The 18,458-nt window shown below is 40.5% G+C and overlaps 1 long non-coding RNA gene across 1 annotated transcript in view; it reads left to right on the top strand.

Moving 5' to 3' along the window:
- Positions 1-18,458, top strand: part of LOC140844259 (uncharacterized) — an 82,123-nt gene that overhangs the window by 44,182 nt on the left and 19,483 nt on the right. The gene's annotated exons all lie outside the window — the stretch shown is intronic.

Below are 18,458 nucleotides of genomic sequence, written 5' to 3' on the forward strand. Positions count from 1 at the left end.
ATATTTATTATGTTATAACATTGAAAATAACATTGTGAAACAAATAATACATACAAATAGTTATTTTGCCAGACTGCTGCCTCTCAGAATTGTTATCTTTTTAAATCTAAGTCCTTGAAGGAAAAGATATCCTGTGGATACACAACTGTGCAAATCATACACCTAAAAAAATATTTCATATCCAGAATATATGAAGAACACTCTTGCAGTGTGACAAAAAAAAAGGGCAAACAACCCAATCAAAACTTGAATAGAGATTTCTTCAGAGAAGGCATATAAATGTCCAATAAGCACATGGAAAGGCACTCAATATCATTTGTCTTTTTGCAATATGTGAACTCTAAATTGAGTCAAATGAAGACAGCCTTGCAAATAGGGTCTTCAGGGAACCATGATAAGGGTCAAATGACAGTTATCTGGAAATGATTCTTTGAAGGACTCCAGGCCCATTCTGTCTCCTTCATGTGGCTGCCAGGCTGTGACTATGGGCTGTTGTAGTAGGTTACCATGGAGCTAGAGAATGGGATGGGAATAGAGTAAGTCAAAACACCCCAAAGCTTGCTGTTCTTAATGAGATTCAGCCATTAAAAAAAAAAAACCTTCTTGGGTTGCTGTAAATCTTTGGTTGATTCCAAAGATCTGAGAAAAATTAATTCCGATAATAGTTGTTTTCTCATTGGTAATAATGGAGCTTTATTCTGATAATGGAGTTTTCTCATTGTTTTGTGAAAGAGATTTGGGGTGGGGACTGTCCTTGCTCCACCATTTTTTTTATATCGTTAAGGTACAATTACTTGAACAACATTATTGTTACTCAACTCTCCCTGTTATTAAGTTCCTACCACATACGCCACTACAGTCACTGTCCATCAGCGTAGTAAGATGCTATAGAATCACGACTTGTCTTCTCTGTACATAGTGCCTTTCCCCTGTCCCCTTTAGATTCATAATGACAAAAGGTTCAAGGGTAATTCCCTTACTATCTAACAGTCTAATTTAACTCACTTCATATGCTATTACAAATACAACCTAAAGGTTCTTTTTTTCTTCCTCCTTTTTCTTCCTCCTCCATTCTTTGTATGTTATGAATCATATACTGCACTCTTTGTCTATCCCTTGGGTGACATCTATTTAGCCTTAGGAATACATTCATCTATAGTAGTCCATCCAAAATTCACTGTAGAGGTGGTTTATGGGAGGTAAATTCTCCAAGCTTTTGCTTATCTGAAAATTGTTTAATCCCTCCTTCAAATTTAATTGATAACCTTGCCGGGTAGAGTATTCTTGGTTCGAGGCCCTTCTGCTTCATTGCATTAAATATGTCATTCCACTCCCTTCTGGCCTGTAAGGTTTCTGTTGAGAAGTCTGATGACAGTCTGATGGGTTTTCCTTTGTATGTGATCTTTTTTTCTCTCTCTAGCCGCTTTTAAAAGTCTGTCTTTATCCTTGATCTTTGTCATTTTAATTATTATATGCCTTGAGGTTCTCTTCCTTGCATCCCTTGTGTTGGGAAATCTGTGCACCTCCATGGCTTGAGAGACTATCTCCTTCCTCAGATTGGAGAAGTTTTCAGCAATTACCTCCTCAATGACACTTTCTATCCCTTTCTCTCTCTCTTCTTCTTCTGGTACCCCTATAATGCGAATATTATTCTGTTTGGATTGTTCACACGGTTCTCTCAATATTCTTTCATTCTTAGAGATCCTTTTTTCTCTCTATGCCTCAGTTTCTTTGTATTCCTCTTCCCTAATTTCTATTCCATTTATCATCTCTTCTACTACATCTAATCTGCTTTTAAATCCCTCCATTGTATGTTTCATTTCAGATATGGAATTTCTTAATGATTGAATCTTCGACTTGAATTCATTCCTGAGTTCTTGAATATTTTTCTGTACCGCTATTAGAATGTTTATAATTTTTATTTTGAACTCTCTATCAGGAAGATTGGTGATTTCAGTTTCATTTGGTCCTTTTTCTAGGGTTTGTGAGATTTTGGTCTCAACCAGGTTCTTTTGACATTTTGTATTTCTGTGTGGTGCTCCTAGTGCCCAGAAGCTACAGTCTCTGGAGCTGCTCAGCCCCTAGAGTGAGGTTGGGGGTCATAGGGGAGCAGCACTTGTGCCTGGGGGAAGGAAAGATCTGTTTCTGATTCCCATATGCGATTCCTGTCTCCAGTGGCAGAGCCAGTGGGCCGAGCACACAGGTGTGAGCCTCTGAGCTTTGCATCTCTAGCTGTTGTTGGCAGGGCCTCCCTCGGGCTGGCCTGACGCCAGCATTGAATCTGCCATTTTATGAACTCCAGACGCAGGCTAGGAGGTAGGCACAGCAGGCTACATGGCACAGTGGGGGGCTTTGGAGCTGAGTAGGCAGCCAGGGGGATGGGGCACCTGAAGCTCCTCAAAGTTCCCAACCTGCTTGGCCAAGTTTGCCCATACAACCTTGTCCAGCTCTTCCCTCTCCCAGGCAGCAAGCTCTGTACAAACCCTGCTCCTTCAGCAGCCCTTTTGCTGCCAGGAAGCCTCTCAGACCGCCTGCCTTTCCTCTGACACAGAGCAGCCTGGTGTGGATCCCCTCCTTCACAAATGGCCAGAGTCTCAGTCTCTAAGCTCTCTGCCTGTCTGAGCTCCCCAATGTCCAGAGCACCACACAATGTAGGTTTCTGCTCCCAAAGCAGACCTCCAGGGCTGGGTGTCCAGCAGTCCCAGGCTTCCACCCCCTCCCCTCCTCCGTTTCTCTTCCTCCCGCTGGTGAGCTGGGGTGGGGGAAGGGCTTGGGGTCCCGCCGGATTAAGGCTTTCATATGTTACCCTGTTTCGTGAGGTCTGCTCTGTTCATGAGGTCTGCATGCAGTCTGGTGTAGCCTTCTTTCTTGTTGCTGTTTTAGGGTTAGTTGTATTAATTAACTATATTTTCATACTATTTGTGGCTTTAGGAGGAGTTCATCTCACCTCTCACACCGCCATCTTGAATCTCCACCCTTGCTCCACCATTTTTGATGAAAGTTTTCCCCAAATGCTACCTCATCCTGAACTATAGTATAATATAGAAGACAAGAAACATCCTTTGGTATAGTATGTGTGTATGTGATATTATTATATCTGTTGTTTTGTAAACACTACTGATATCAAGATATGGAACTATTAACACACCACAAAGTTTTCTCTTATGCTGTGTCTTTATATTCACCCCCAACACCACCTTCACTATTGCCAAACCTTGTTAACCATTAATCTCTCCTATAATCCACATCACCTGTTGGGAGAGTTCCTATTTCCCCTGAATGGTGCTTCCCTACTCTCCATGCCACACTCAGTTATTTCCAGGAGCAGCTGACACTGCTTCACAAAAATGGCAGTAGATTATAGAGCACAGCAACTGGCTAGCTAGTCACTTGTGCTCCTAGACCCAAAGGTCTGAAAGGCTCATTTCCATGGTGGTCAAAGTCAGTAAGACCATGTGTAACATCTGTCTCAATCTTTGTTTTATCTCCAGCACTTGGTACATAGGAGTAAACATACTTCACTGTGCTCCAAATACAGTTCAAAGTTCTTTTCATATAATGGCTCAATTCTTACTATAATCTTATGAAATAATTAACATTATTAGCTCCATTTTACAGATGAAGAAATAATGTAAAAAGGGCAAGGAACTTATCCAAGGCCGTAGAGCATATAAATGACAGGCATGCTGGCTTCAGAATTTCTGTGGTATTTATAATGCTGTACCAGGCATTCTGTTTCTGTTAAAGAATTTAATGACTGAATAAATACAGAACAGTTATTTTCTCCTCATATTCATATTTGGGACAGCATTTCTAATTTAATCTGAATTCCTCATGAGAACAGGAAAATCAAGAGACCAAAATAATTGAGAGGCCTAAAGGGAAACTACTTCTAATTGTCATTAGTTAAAACTGTCCAAATCACACCTCAGATGACTTGAAAGATATTTTTTTCCTCTTCAGACTTACTTTAAAAACATTATAGAAAACTTGAGTTTCACAAACTAAGATTTGGCAAAGATATTCTAGTCTGGAGTAATTTTATATAATCACTTTTTCACCCCACTACAGTAATTTGGGGGAAAGTAAGGTTCAGAAAAACATTTTGGCAGGAGAGCATGAAATATTTATGTTTATCCAAAGAATAAACAGAATTAAAAAGCCCCAAAACTTGTCAGTGTGCTGATAGGTTCCTGAAAATACTGGTTGAAGAGACTTAGCCATGCCCTTCATCCTTCTGTGGCCCCTCCTCCAACTAGAGACAGGCAGGCTTTCTAGTAAGGCAATTATTATTAAGACTCTCATCTCTTTCAGATGTCTGCTCAAGCCCAGCTCATGTGCTTATTGAAACACATAGCTCATCAATGATAGGATCACCTAGATTGGCCATAATTCGTATCTTCATACACCAAAGAAAAAACATGAAAGCCATTAGTCTGTGCCTGCACACTGCCTGATCTGTTTTGCAATTAGCATTAGCGGTAGGGAATGGGGAGAAGCACGTCTTTGGACAACATTACTTTGTCAATGGAACTCTTTTCTTCTAAATTTCATTTTGTTATTAGATCATCAGCCTGAAATGCATGGTGTTAGACAAAAATTTCTCAAACTACTTACTTTCAATTGAGAATATAGTTGGCAATACTGTTCTGTCATTATGGACTATTCTCATAATACGCTAAAGAAGAATGTAACATCTGATGCCTGGAAGTCAATCTGAGCTGTGCTTTTCTCTAAGCAAACAGCTTTCTGTTTTTGTTTTTTTTACATAAGTCTATTAGCTTAACTGTATCTTAAAATACTGTATCTCTATATCTATTTATTTATTTATCTAATCTTTATCAAGGTGAATATTTTTTCTAGAGTCCCTTTCTTGGTCATGGAAGACCCAAGGAGAGGAAGGAATCCTGACACCTAAGGCTTATTAGCTTCATATAAATCTGTTCGGCCAGCACAGGAAGAAACACCATATCTTTAGTTATTTACTTAAAGCCTTTAACAATTAGGTCAACATAAATAGTAGTTCATAATTTCTACTAGAAATGAGAACTAATAGAGTCCACATCTTTCTAAAAGATAAAAGGATTGACATTTGGTGAGGGCCTACTCATGCCAACCTGTGCAGAATAATCTATAAAAATGAGTCCATCTACAAATATATTTAATACATAAAGTCTCTGATTCTCCAGGGTTCTAGAAATCTAATAGTCAATAAGACAGACTTGGTACCTTAAGTTCTGATGAGGGAGACATAATAAACAAACCAACAATGACAAATCATAATGCATACTCTGAGGAAACAAATAGGGTGCTATGAAAAAGCAGAATTGAGAGGTAGCAGACTAAATTTATAAATCTATAAAGCATTATTTAAAATGAGACAACCAGACACAAGAAAAATGACCAGATTGTGGTCAGGGGGTGGGATCAGTTTGTGTAAAGACCCTGAGACTTAAAATATTATGACTTATTTGTGGCAACTGAGAAAAAAGCGTTGTGCTGAGTCGAGTGGGTGGGGAACAGGCAGCTTCCAGATCACTATAGTCTTGGATGCCAGGAAAAGGAGGCTTCTGAGGCCAGTGGGAGGCAATCTGAGGGTTGGCTCTGAGGCTGGCATGGCAATACTTCCATTTAGTCTACTGTGTGCAGCACGGAGCACATGAAGACAGCAGGGAAGTAGGGAGGGCAGTTAGGAGTTTGTTCCAACAGAATGGCTAAGAGGTACTGGTGTCTTGCACCAGATAATAGATTGCAGATAGAAAGGTATGGTATAAAATGAATGGTAGTGACTGATGAGTACAGTGTGAAACAAAGTACAGGAGAAAGAGGATTCAACTTTGATTCCCTGGTGTCTTACACTTCAACTGATGTGGGGAAAGACTGGGGGAGAAACAGATTTCATTTAATCCTTAATCAACTCTGAGCTGAGTGTATTTGTATTCATTACATATATGTGAAAGTGGATAGAGCAGTAACTTCCCCCCATCCTCCAATTTAGAAGTGGAAGAATAGAAATAAACTTACTTCTGTGTTTCCTGCCTTTAAAAATTCACATTTCGAAAACGTATTTTCCTTTCTCCCACCTAGTCTTTGGATATTTGGCGTCGTTGTTCTCGAGGTATGGTGCTCAAGCCTATAAATATAGAATTACACGGTTAGAGCTGCCTTGTCTTCAGAATTTCCACTAGAGGGCGCTAGCACAATGCGTTTTACTTGTGTCATGAGTTTGTAGAAATAGTTTATTCATAGTTTGTGGTAATTGTCGTGAAGTTAGTACCTCCCATTACCAGTAGACGTAGTCCTAATAAAGTTCACTTTTTTTTTATCTTTTAGAAAACAATATGCATATTTTAAACAAGAGACTGGGGTCTTGATAAAAAACTTTTTGGAAAAAGAAAATGTAAGACGTGACAGAAAATGTAGGACATTAAGGGAAAAAAGGAAACTTAACTACTTACACAATTGACAACAAAGTACCTAATTTAAACTGTGGTGGAGGAAGAATCTGAAAATGTTTTAGTAAGGCATATAAAGTTATATAAAGTTTAATAGGGACCATTGTTATTACTTTAAAGATGTATACAATTTTTCTTAGTCACTAAAATCTTTCTTAGTTATTATGCTATCTTTATTTTTTTCAAATTTTAAGTAAATATTTAAAAAGTATTTAAGAACAATTAAAGGTTACCTTTTAATATGTTCCAGGAATCTCTTTTTCCTATAAGATCATACATTACTGAATATAAAATTTTTCTACCATAGGAGTTTTCAGAGCACTGATTCTACAGGGTAAATATCTCCAATTTAATACATAATACAAAATAAGGATGAACAAGACAACAATAAGAAGAAGAATAGCAACCATTTGGGTACCAGCTGATCTGCCAATCACTTTACGTATAGAATCTTATTTAATCATTTCCATTAGATCTAAAGTGTTGGTCTCAGATACAGTGCAAGACAGGGTGACCCTGGGGTGTCCCTCCCCTTTGTCATGTACTGAATCAAGAAATGGCGCATGATGAGTACCTTCTAATGATGTGTTTGTTTCTAACTCTGGGATGGTCTTCTTCCCAGGTATCTGACACATAAGGTGTAATGACTTCCGAAAAGCCCTCAGATTTCATTTGTTGCCTCCTGATATCAGATAAAGTGACAAATACCACCTTTTGAATCTACATTGCCCATCCTAACAGATGGCTATTAGCTCAGCCTGCTGGGGAATCAACATTCTGTCCATCTGAAAATACGCAGGTCAGCTCTCCTTATCCTGAAATTACAGCAGGAGAAATAGCCCAGAAGAATCTGAAAACATCGTGTGGCAATAAAATCTGGGGAAGAAAACTGTCTTAACCACAGAACAATGTGTATTTGATATATCTTAACATTTTTGTATTCAGAGTACACAAAACAAATCATATATGTTGTTTTATAAAGGCCTGGGATATGTCAGTACTTAGCACAGTGGTTTTGAATTCTGGGTACACACTGAAATCAATTGGGAGAATGTTAATAATCTAAGATGTTCAGGCCACACACTTCATACCAACTAAATCAGATTTGCTGGGATTGAAACCTGGGCATTAGTCATGTTTTAAGTTTTACAGGTAATTCCAATGGGTAACCAGATCTGAAAAATCACTAATATAATATAATGCCTCCCAATTCTTTATGTTTAGGCATCACTTGGAAACTTGTTAAAATAGACTGTGATTCACTAGTTCTGGGGTGAAGCCTAAAATTCCCAGAAGATGGTAATGTTGCTGTGAGACACTACCCCACGTAGCAAGGGTACCAGACAAGGTGGGTGGGCTTTCCTCTCTGTGATAAACACAGAGCCTAAAATGCTGGGACTCTCTCTGCTCATTTCATGATATGTCTGCTACTTAAACATGTAGGAGCTCTTAGATTATTGACAAAAACATCAGTGCATCTTCTACGAGTCTTTAGTTTTGCTTCAGAACCTACTAAGATTCTCTGCTTACATTATTTTTTTTTCCAAGGAAACTGGCCAACAGATGTGCAGATTTTTATAAACCACAAAGTGTATGTAAGTTAATGGAAACACAGTGAGTTTTTACCTTATCCACCTTATTATTGTGTCACTTGTATAGTACATAAAATTACGTCCATGTTTATTTGAGATGCTTTTACACCAAGTCAGAAATAGTGGCACAGAGGAGTTAAACAACTTATGCAAAGTCACACAGTTACTAATTGGTGAAATCAGGGTTTAAACCCAGGCAATAGGTATTTCTGCATCTCTGTTCCTAACCATAACTTTATACAGCTTTGCAGTAAACCTGATAGTTAAGAATCAATTAATAAATGGAAAAACTAGAGTTCTGAAAATTTAAGTGGCAAACTCAAATATCAAAAAACAGTCAATGTCCAGGGTTGGGTTGAAACTCAGATTTATTTTCTTTCATTTGTGAAGCCCAAGTTGTTCTCCACCTGGCTACTGAAACCAAGGGAGAATTTTGTCAAATAATGGAAAATACCAACTTCTGAAAAGTCATGAGACTCCTCTGTGGATTCAGTTTCCCTTATCTTTTCTTCTCCGTATGTTTTTTTTTTTTTTTTTTTTTTTTTTTTTTTTTTTTGAGAGGGCATCTCTCATATTTATTGATCAAATGGTTGTTAACAACAATAAAATTCAGTATAGGGGGGTCAATGCTCAATGTACAATCATTAATCCATCTCAAGCCTAATTCTCATCAGTCTCCAATCTTCTGAAGCATAACGAACAAGTTCTTACATGGTGAACGAATTCTTACAGAGTGAATAAATTTTTACATGGTGAACAGTACAAGGGCATTCATCACAGAAACTTTCGGTTTTGATCATGCAATATGACCTATAAACCATCAGGTCAAATATGAATATTCATTTGATTTTTGTACTTGATTTATATGTTGATCCCACATTTCTCCTATTATTATTATTATTTTTACTTTTAATAAAATGCTGAAGTGGTAGGTAGATGCAAGATAAAGGTAGAAAACATAGTTTAGTGCTGTAAGAGGGCAAATGTAGATGATCAGATGATCAGGTGTGTGCCTATGGACGAAGTATTAATCCAGGCTAGACAAGGGCAGCGAAACATCCACGGATGCATAAGATTTCTCTCAAAGCAGGGGGGGTGAGGTTCTGAGCCTCACCTCTGTTGATCCCCAAATTCTCACGTGATGGCCCCCCTGCGACTGTGCCTGTCTTAGGTTGTTCCTCCCTTGAGGAATCTTACCCGTCTCTGGCTAACCAGTCATCTTCCGGGGCCATACAGGGAAATGTAAAGTTGGTAAGTGAGAGAGAAGCCATATTGTTTGCAAAGGTTAGCTTTTTACTTCTTTGCAGATTTATGCCCTGTGGCTTCTATGCCCAGCACTTGTCTCGAGGTATCTTTACCACCTGGAGGAATTATGATACTCGGTAAATTCGATATGAGGCACGAATTCTATTTAAGGTTTGTAATTAGGAAGGAAGAAGAAAAGCTATAGATGTAGCATATGAAGGAAACTTGGGAGGATTGATTATTTCTTTGACATATCTTCTTGAATAGTACCTTAAGTATGTATAGGTTTTAAACTACTAACTAATTTGCACACACATATTAACATAATAGGAATACGGTGACATAAACAAAGCAAATCTATAATTACCAGCCATCTCCAGTGAAGCCAAGAAAACCATTTAGGCACCCTAGGCATTTGTGAAAATTTATCTATGATATGATGGATATTTTCCAACTGTACTTGAACCATCAGACAAATTAAAGCAGCCCATTTCTGGGATCTGTTCACATCCCATATGTTCTTTTAACCATAGATAGTCTATAGTCATGAGATTTTGGGGTGCTACAACTTGCACCCCTCCCAACTCCTGGTTGAGTTCCAACAGTACAGATCCAGTCAAATTCGTTGTCTCACTGTATGCACATGCCAGCCTAGACATCTCCCTCCTCCTTCTTATGGCAAGTCCAGGAGACGGTGGGCTGGATGCAGCCACAACCGCGCATCGTCCGGATCCCTGTGGAGGCTTTTTGATGATCATCCCCCGGCACGAGTCCTCCAGAGAGTGCTGATGCCGGAAGCTCCTCCTCATATCGTATCTTAGTTCATTTTCTGGGTATCCAAGCTAGGCCTTGATCTTCTGCGTAGAAACAAACAGACCCTTTGCCCACACTTTGACATGCCCTCTATACCACTGTGCAGAACTCCTTGGAGGTCAGCACACAGTAACTGCTTTTTTTTTTTTTTTTAATTAAGAGAAAGGAATATTATCAGAAAAGAGTACCTCCATAGCTGATCATCTGACACCCTTTAAGTGATCAACATTAAGGATATTTAAAGCATGCGTTGATCTTTGATTTACCAATAGTTTTATCCTGTTAAGGAGTAATCCCCCTTTTCTTTCTTTCTTTCTTTTTTTTTTTTAAATTTTTAATCTACACTTACCTGAAGAATACTATGTTTACTATGCTCTCCCCTATATCAGGTCCCCCCTAACAACCACATTACGGTTACTGTCCATCAGCTTAGCAAAATGTGGTAGAGTCACTACTTGTCCTCTCTGTGTTGTGCAGCCCACCCTCCCCTTTCTCCCTCCCCCCCATGCATGCTAATCTTAATACCCCCCTTCTTCTTCCCCCCCCTTATCCCTCCCTGCCCACCCATCCTCCCCAGTTCCTTTCCCTTTGGTACCTGTTAGTCCATTTTTGGGTTCTGTAATTCTGCTGCTGTTTTGTTCCTTCAGTTTTTCCTTTGTTCCTATACTCCTCAGATGAGTGAAATCATTTGGTATTTCTCTTTCTCCGCTTGGCTTATTTCACTGAGCATAATACTCTCCAGCTCCATCCATGTTGCTGCAAATGGTTGGATTTTTCCACTTCTTATGGCTGAGTAGTATTCCATTGTGTATATGTACCACATCTTCTTTATCCATTCATCTACAGATGGACATTTAGGTTGCTTCCAATTCTTGGCTATTGTAAATAGTGCTGCGATAAACATAGGAGTGCATCTGTCTTTCTCAAACTTGATTGCTGCGTTCTTAGGGTAAATTCCTAGGAGTGGAATTCCTGGGTCAAATGGTAGGTCTGTTTTGAGCATTTTGATGCACCTCCATACTGCTTTCCACAATGGTTGAACTAATTTACATTCCCACCAGCAGTGTAGGAGGGTTCCCCTTTCTCCACAGCCTCGCCAACATTTGTTGTTGTTTGTCTTTTGGATGGCAGCTATCCTTACTGGTGTGAGGTGATACCTCATTGTAGTTTTAATTTGCATTTCTCTGATAATTAGCGATGTGGAGCATCTTTTCATGTGTCTCTTGGCCATCTGTATTTCTTTTTTGGAGAACTGTCTGTTCAGTTCCTCTGCCCATTTTTTAATTGGGTTATTTGTTTTTTGTTTGTTGAGGCGTGTGAGCTCTTTATATATTCTGGACGTCAAGCCTTTATCAGGTCTGTCATTTTCAAATATATTCTCCCATACTGTAGGGTTCCTTTTTGTTCTATTGATGGTGTCTTTCGCTGTACAGAAGCTTTTCAGCTTAATGTAGTCCCACTTGCTCATTTTTGCTGTTGTTTTCCTTGCCCGGGGAGATATGTTCAAGAAGAGATCACTCATGTTTATGTCTAAGAGGTTTTTGCCTATGTTTTTTTCCAAGAGTTTAATGGTTTCATGCCTTACATTCAGGTCTTTGATCCATTTTGAGTTTACCTTTGTATATGGGGTTAGACAATGGTCCAGTTTCATTCTCCTACATGTAGCTGTCCAGTTTTGCCAGCACCATCTGTTGAAGAGACTGTCATTTTGCCATTGTATGTCCATGGCTCCTTTATCAAATATTAATTGACCATATATGTTTGGGTTAATTTCTGGGGTCTCTAATCTGTTCCACTGGTCTGTGGCTCTGTTCTTGTGCCAGTACCAAATTGTCTTGATTACTATGGCTTTGTAGTAGAGCTTGAAGTTGGGGAGTGAGATCCCCCCTACTTTATTCTTCTTTTTCAGGATTGCTTTGGCTATTCGGGGTCTTTGGTGTTTCCATATGAATTTTTGAATTATTTGTTCCAATTCATTGAAGAATGTTGCTGGTAATTTGAGAGGGATTGCATCAAATCTGTATATTGCTTTGGGCAGGATGGCCATTTTGACGATATTAATTCTTCCTAGCCATGAGCATGGGATGAGTTTCCATTTATTAGTGTCCCCTTTAATTTCTCTTAAGAGTGACTTGTAGTTTTCAGAGTATAAGTCTTTCACTTCCTTGGTTAGGTTTATTCCTAGGTATTTTATTCTTTTTGATGCAATGGTGAATGGAATTGTTTTCCTGATTTCTCTTTCTATTGATTCGTTGTTAGTGTATAGGAAAGCTACAGATTTCTGTGTGTTGATTTTGTATCCTGCAACTTTGCTGTATTCCGATATCAGTTCTAGTAGTTTTGGAGTGGAGTCTTTAGGGTTTTTTATGTACAGTATCATATCATCTGCAAATAGTGACAGTTTAACTTCTTCTTTACCAATCTGGATTCCTTGTATTTCTTTGTTTTGTCTGATTGCCGTGGCTAGGACCTCCAGTACTATGTTAAATAACAGTGGGGAGAGTGGGCATCCCTGTCTGGTTCCCGATCTCAGTGGAAATGCTTTCAGCTTCTCGCTGTTCAGTATAATGCTGGCTGTGGGTTTATCATATATGGCCTTTATTATGTTGAGGTACTTGCCCTCTATTCCCATTTTGCTGAGAGTTTTTATCATGAATGGATGTTGAATTTTGTCAAATGCTTTTTCAGCATCTATGGAGATGATCATGTGGTTTTTGTCTTTCTTTTTGTTGATGTGGTGGATGATGTTGATGGATTTTCGAATGTTGTACCATCCTTGCATCCCTGTGATGAATCCCACTTGGTCATGGTGTATGATCCTTTTGATGTACTGTTGAATTCTGTTTGCTAATATTTTATTGAGTATTTTTGCATCTACATTCATCAGGGATATTGGTCTGTAATTTTCTTTTTTGGTGGGGTCTTTTCCTGGTTTTGGTATTAGGGTGATGTTGGCTTCATAGAATGAGTTTGGGAGTATTCCCTCTTCTTCTATTTTGTGGAACACTTTAAGGAGAATGGGTATTATGTCTTCTCTGTGTGTCTGATAAAATTCCGAGGTAAATCCGTCCGGCCCCGGGGTTTTGTTCTTGGGTAGTTTTTTGATTACTGTTTCAATTTCTTTGCTTGTAATTGGTTTGTTTAACTTTTGTGTTTCTTCCTTGGTCAGTCTTGGGAGGTTGTATTTTTCTAGGAAGTTGTCCATTTCTTCTAGGTTTTCCAGCTTGTTGGCATATAGGTTTTCATAGTAGTCTTTAATAATTCTTTGTATTTCTGTGGAGTCTGTCGTGATTTTTCCATTCTCATTTCTGATTATGTTGATTTGTGTTGACTCTCTTTTTCTCTTAATAAGTTGGGCTAGAGGCTTATCTATTTTGTTTATTTTCTCAAAGAACCAGCTCTTGGTTTCGTTGATTTTTGCTATTGTTTTATTCTTCTCAATTTTGTTTATTTCTTCTCTGATCTTTATTATGTCCCTCCTTCTGCTGACTTTAGGCCTCATTTGTTCTTCTTTTTCCAGTTTTAATAATTGTGATGTTAGACTATTCATTTGGGATTGTTCTTCCTTCTTCAAGTGTGCCTGGATTGCTATATACTTTCCTCTTAAGACTGCTTTCGCTGCATCCCACAGAAGTTGGGGCTTAGTGTTGTTGTTGTCATTTGTTTCTATATATTCCTTGATCTCTATTTTGATTTGTTCATTGATCCATTGATTATTTAGTAGCATGTTGTTAAGCCTCCATGTGTTTGTGAGCCTTTTTGTTTTCTTTGTAGAATTTATTTCTACTTTCATACCTTTGTGGTCTGAAAAATTGGTTGGTAGAATTTCAATATTGTGGAATTTACTGAGGCTCTTTTTGTGAGCTAGTATGTGGTCTATTCTGGAGAATGTTCCATGTGCACTTGAGAAGAATGTATATCCTGTTGCTTTTGGATGTAAAGTTCTATAGATGTCTATTAGGTCCATCTGTTCTAGTGTGTTGTTCAGTGCCTGTGTGTCTTTACTTATTTTCTGCCCGGTGGATCTATCCTTTGGGGTGAGTGGTGTGTTGAAGTCTCCTACAATGAATGCATTGCAGTCTATTTCCCTCTTTAGTTCTGTTAGTATTTGCTTCACATATGCTGGTGCTCCTGTATTGGGTGCATATATATTTAGAATGGTTATATCCTCTTGTTGGACTAAGCCCTTTATCATTATGTAGTGGCCTTCTTTATCTCTTGTTACTTTCTTTGTTTTGAAGTCTATTTTGTCTGATATTAGTACTGCAACCCCTGCTTTCTTCTCACTGTTGTTTGCCTGAAATATGTTTTTCCATCCCTTGACTTTTAGTCTATGCTTATCTTTGGATTTAAGGTGAGTTTCTTGTAAGCAGCATATAGATGGGTCTTGCTTTTTTATCCATTCTATTACTCTATGTCTTTTGATTGGTGCATTAAGTCCATTTACATTTAGGGTGACTATTGAAAGATATGTACTTATTGCCATTGCAGGCTTTAGATTCGTGGTTACCAAAGGTTCAAGGTTAGCTTCTTTAGTATCTTACTGCCTAACTTAGCTCGCTTATTGAGCTGTTATATACACTGTCTGGAGATTCTTTTCTTCTCTCCCTTCTTATTCCTCCTCCTCCATTCTTCATATGTTGTGTGTTTTGTTCTGTGCTCTTTTTAGGGGTGCTCCCATCTAGAGCAGTCCCTGTAGGATGCCCTGTAGAGGTGGTTTGTGGGAAGCAAATTCCCTCAGCTTTTGCTTGTCTGGGAATTGTTTGATCCCACCATCATATTTAAATGATAGTCGTGCTGGATACAGTATCCTTGGTTCAAGGCCCTTCTGTTTCATTGCATTAAGTATATCATGCCATTCTCTTCTGGCCTGTAGGGTTTCTGTTGAGAAGTCTGATGTTAGCCTGATTGGTTTTCCTTTATAGGTGACCTTTTTCTCTCTAGCTGCCTTTAAAACTCTTTCCTTGTCCTTGATCCTTGCCATTTTAATTATTATGTGTCTTGGTGTTGTCCTCCTTGGATCCTTTCTGTTGGGGGTTCTGTATAATTCCATGGTCTGTTCGATTATTTCCTGCCCCAGTTTGGAGAAGTTTTCAGCAATTATTTCTTCAAGGACACTTTCTATCCCTTTTCCTCTTTCTTCCTCTTCTGGTATCCCTATAATACGAATGTTTTTCCTTTTGTATTGGTCACATATTTCTCTTAGTGTTGTTTCATTCCTGGAGATCCTTTTATCTCTCTCTATGTCAGCTTCTATACGTTCCTGTTCTCTGGTTTCTATTCCTTCAATGGCCTCTTGCATCTTATCCATTCTGCTTATAAATCCTTCCAGGAATTGTTTCACTTCTGTGATCTCTTTCCTGACATCTGTGATCTCCTTCCGGACTTCATCCCACTGCTCTTGCATTTTTCTCTGCATCTCATCCCACTGCTCTTGCATTTTTCTCTGCATCTCATCCCATTGCTCTTGCATTTTTCTCTGCATCTCTGTCAGCATGTTCATGATTTTTATTTTGAATTCTTTTTCAGGAAGACTAGTTAGGTCTGTCTCCTTCTCAGGTGTTGTCTCTGTGATCTTTGTCTGCCTGTAGTTTTGCCTTTTCATGGTGATAGAGATAGTTTGCAGAGCTGGTACAAGTGACCGCTGGAAGAGCTTCCCTTCTTGTTGGTTTGTAGCCTTTTCCTGGGAGAATAGCGACCTCTAGTGGCTTGTGCTGGGCAGCTGTGCGCAGACAGGGCTTCTGCTTCCTGCCCAGTTGCTTTGGGGTTTATCTCCGCTGTTGCTGTGGGCTTGGCCTGGCTGGGGCTGTTCCTCCAAAATGGTGGAGCCCCGTTGGAGGGGGAGCAGCCAGGAGACTATTTATCTCCGTAAGGGGCCTCTGTGCTCCCTGCTGCCCAGGGGGTTAGAGTGCCCAGAGATCCCCAGATTCCCTGCTTCTGGTCTAAGTGACCTGTCCTGCCCCTTTAAGATTTCCAAAAAGCACTCTCCAAACCAAAACAAAAGCAGCAACAATGAGAGAGGGAACAGAAAGAAAGAGAAAAAAAAAAGGAAAAAAAGGGAAAAAACAAGCGATTTCTTTTTTTTTTTGTCCTCAGGTGCCGGTCCCAGGCACCCGCTCACTGGTCCTGCTGCCCTGTCTCCCTAGCACCAGGGTCCCTGTCCTTTCAAGGCTTCCAAAAAGCACCCACCCACCGGTCCCGCAGGGAAGGAACGCTCAATATTCTTTGTCCTCAGGCACTGGTCCCACGCACCCGCTCACCAGTCCCGCCGCCCTGCCTCCCTAGCACCGGGGTCCCTGTCCCTTCAAGGCTTCCAAAAAGCACTCGGCAAAAAGAGAAAAAAAAAAGGGGAAAAACGCGCGATTTCTTCCGTCCTCAGGTGCTGGTCTCAGGCACCCACCCACCGGTCCCACAGGGAAAAATGCGGGATATTCTTTGTCCTCAGGTGCCGGTCCCAGGCACCCGCTCACCTGTCCCGCCGCCCTGCCTCCCTAGCACCGGGGTCCCTGTCCCTTCAAGGCTTCCAAAAAGCACTCGGCAAAAAGAGAGAAAAAAAAGGGGAAAAACGCGCGATTTCTTCTGTCCTCAGGTGCTGGTCTCAGGCACCCACCCACCGGTCCCACAGGGAAAAATGCGGGATATTCTTTGTCCTCAGGTGCTGGTCCCAGGCACCCGCTCACCAGTCCCGCCGCCCTGCCTCCCTAGCACCGGGGTCCCTGTCCCTTTTAGGCTTCCAAAAAGCACTCGCAGAAAAGAGAAAAAAAAAAGGGGAAAAACGCGCGATTTCCTCTGTTCTCAAGTGCCGGTCTCAGGCACCCGCCCACCGGTCCCGCAGGGAAAAACGGGGGATATTCTTTGTCCTCAGGCGCCGGTCCCAGCCACCCGCTCACCAGTCCCGCCACCGTGCCTCCCTAGCACTGGGGTCCCCGTCCCTTCAAGGCTTCCAAAAAGCGCTCGCCAAAAAGAGAAAAAGAAAAAAATAAAAAAGGGGAAAAACGCACGACCTCCTCCGTCCTCAGGCACCGGTCTCAGGCACCCGCCCCCAGGTCTCGCAGGGAGAAATGCGGGATATTCTTTGTCCTCCGGCGCCGTTCCCAGGCACCTCCTCACCGGTCCCGCCACCCTGCCTCCCCAGCAACGGGGGCCCGTCCCTCTAAGGCTTCCAAAAAGTGCTCGCCAAAAAAAAAAAAAAAAAAACCGCTCCGGTTACTCTCCACCCGCCGGGAGCCGCGGGGAGGGGCGCTCGGGTTCCGCCGGGCCGGGGCTTGTATCTTACCCCCTTCACAAGGCGCTGGGTTCTTGCAGGTGTGGATGTGGTCTGGATGTTGTCCTGTGTCCTGTGGTCTCTATTTTAGGAAGATTTTTCTTTGTTATATTTTCATAGCTCTATGTGTTTTTGGGAGGAGATTTCCACTGCTCTACTCACGCCGCCATCTTGGCTCTCCTCTCTTCTCCGTATGTTTCATGGGCTGTGCGTACCACAGAGAGCGAACTAATGTTTTCATGAAATTAATCAAATGATTGTGGAAAGCAGATAGTAGCCCTGCCTCCTGTTGACTATCTGAATGGTGCCGGGCCAGGAGGCTGAGTACACAAGAGAAAAGTGGGCAAAGGCAAAAAGACCCTAGAGAGATGGGCTGGTAACACTCTACCCATGACAGGGCAGTGAACTTTGAGGGAAACCATCAACCTGCCTTCTTAACCTTCTTTTGAGATAAAAAAGATGGAAGTTTACTTTGCAGGTATGTTCCTGCTGACACTTGAGAGAATGGTTGTTCAGAAAGGTACAAATGGACCCTGTATCAGTAGGTAGTGAAAGTAGGGTTTTCCATTATCATTTTTTAAAATATTCTAAGAAAGTGCCTGTAGGAGAAAACAAATCTGCACTCTAAAATTGTCATTTTTCTGTGAGTGGGTAAAAAAGGGATAGATTGCTTCCTATCTTTTTTATAATAGGACCAGAAGAGCTAATAATTCTAGCTCCAATAATAATGACACGAGCTAGAATGGATGGGTAAACTTCCCCTGGACTCTACCCTCTGTCCAATTTCAGACCAACTTCACTGGCCATTGTATGCCTGGAACAATAAGAAAATATCCAAAGCAGATTATTTGCCTCCTTAGATCTATAGTGTGCCCCAGAAAACAGCAGGGTAGGAGATAGAGAGGAATATTGCTTTGCAAACTGGATACACTAAATCATTGAACACTGGTCTTTCTAAGTTGAAGAATTAAATGGTGCTGTGGATCTAAAATGCAATGTCTATTAACCTGCAAATGACCTCCTGGGAAACTACAGTAGGTGGGTTAAGCCTAATACCAAAAAGTTTATTACAACTTAGCACAGTTTTTG

Source organism: Manis javanica, chromosome 11 (genome assembly GCF_040802235.1).
Source record: "Manis javanica isolate MJ-LG chromosome 11, MJ_LKY, whole genome shotgun sequence".
NCBI lineage: Eukaryota > Metazoa > Chordata > Mammalia > Pholidota > Manidae > Manis > Manis javanica.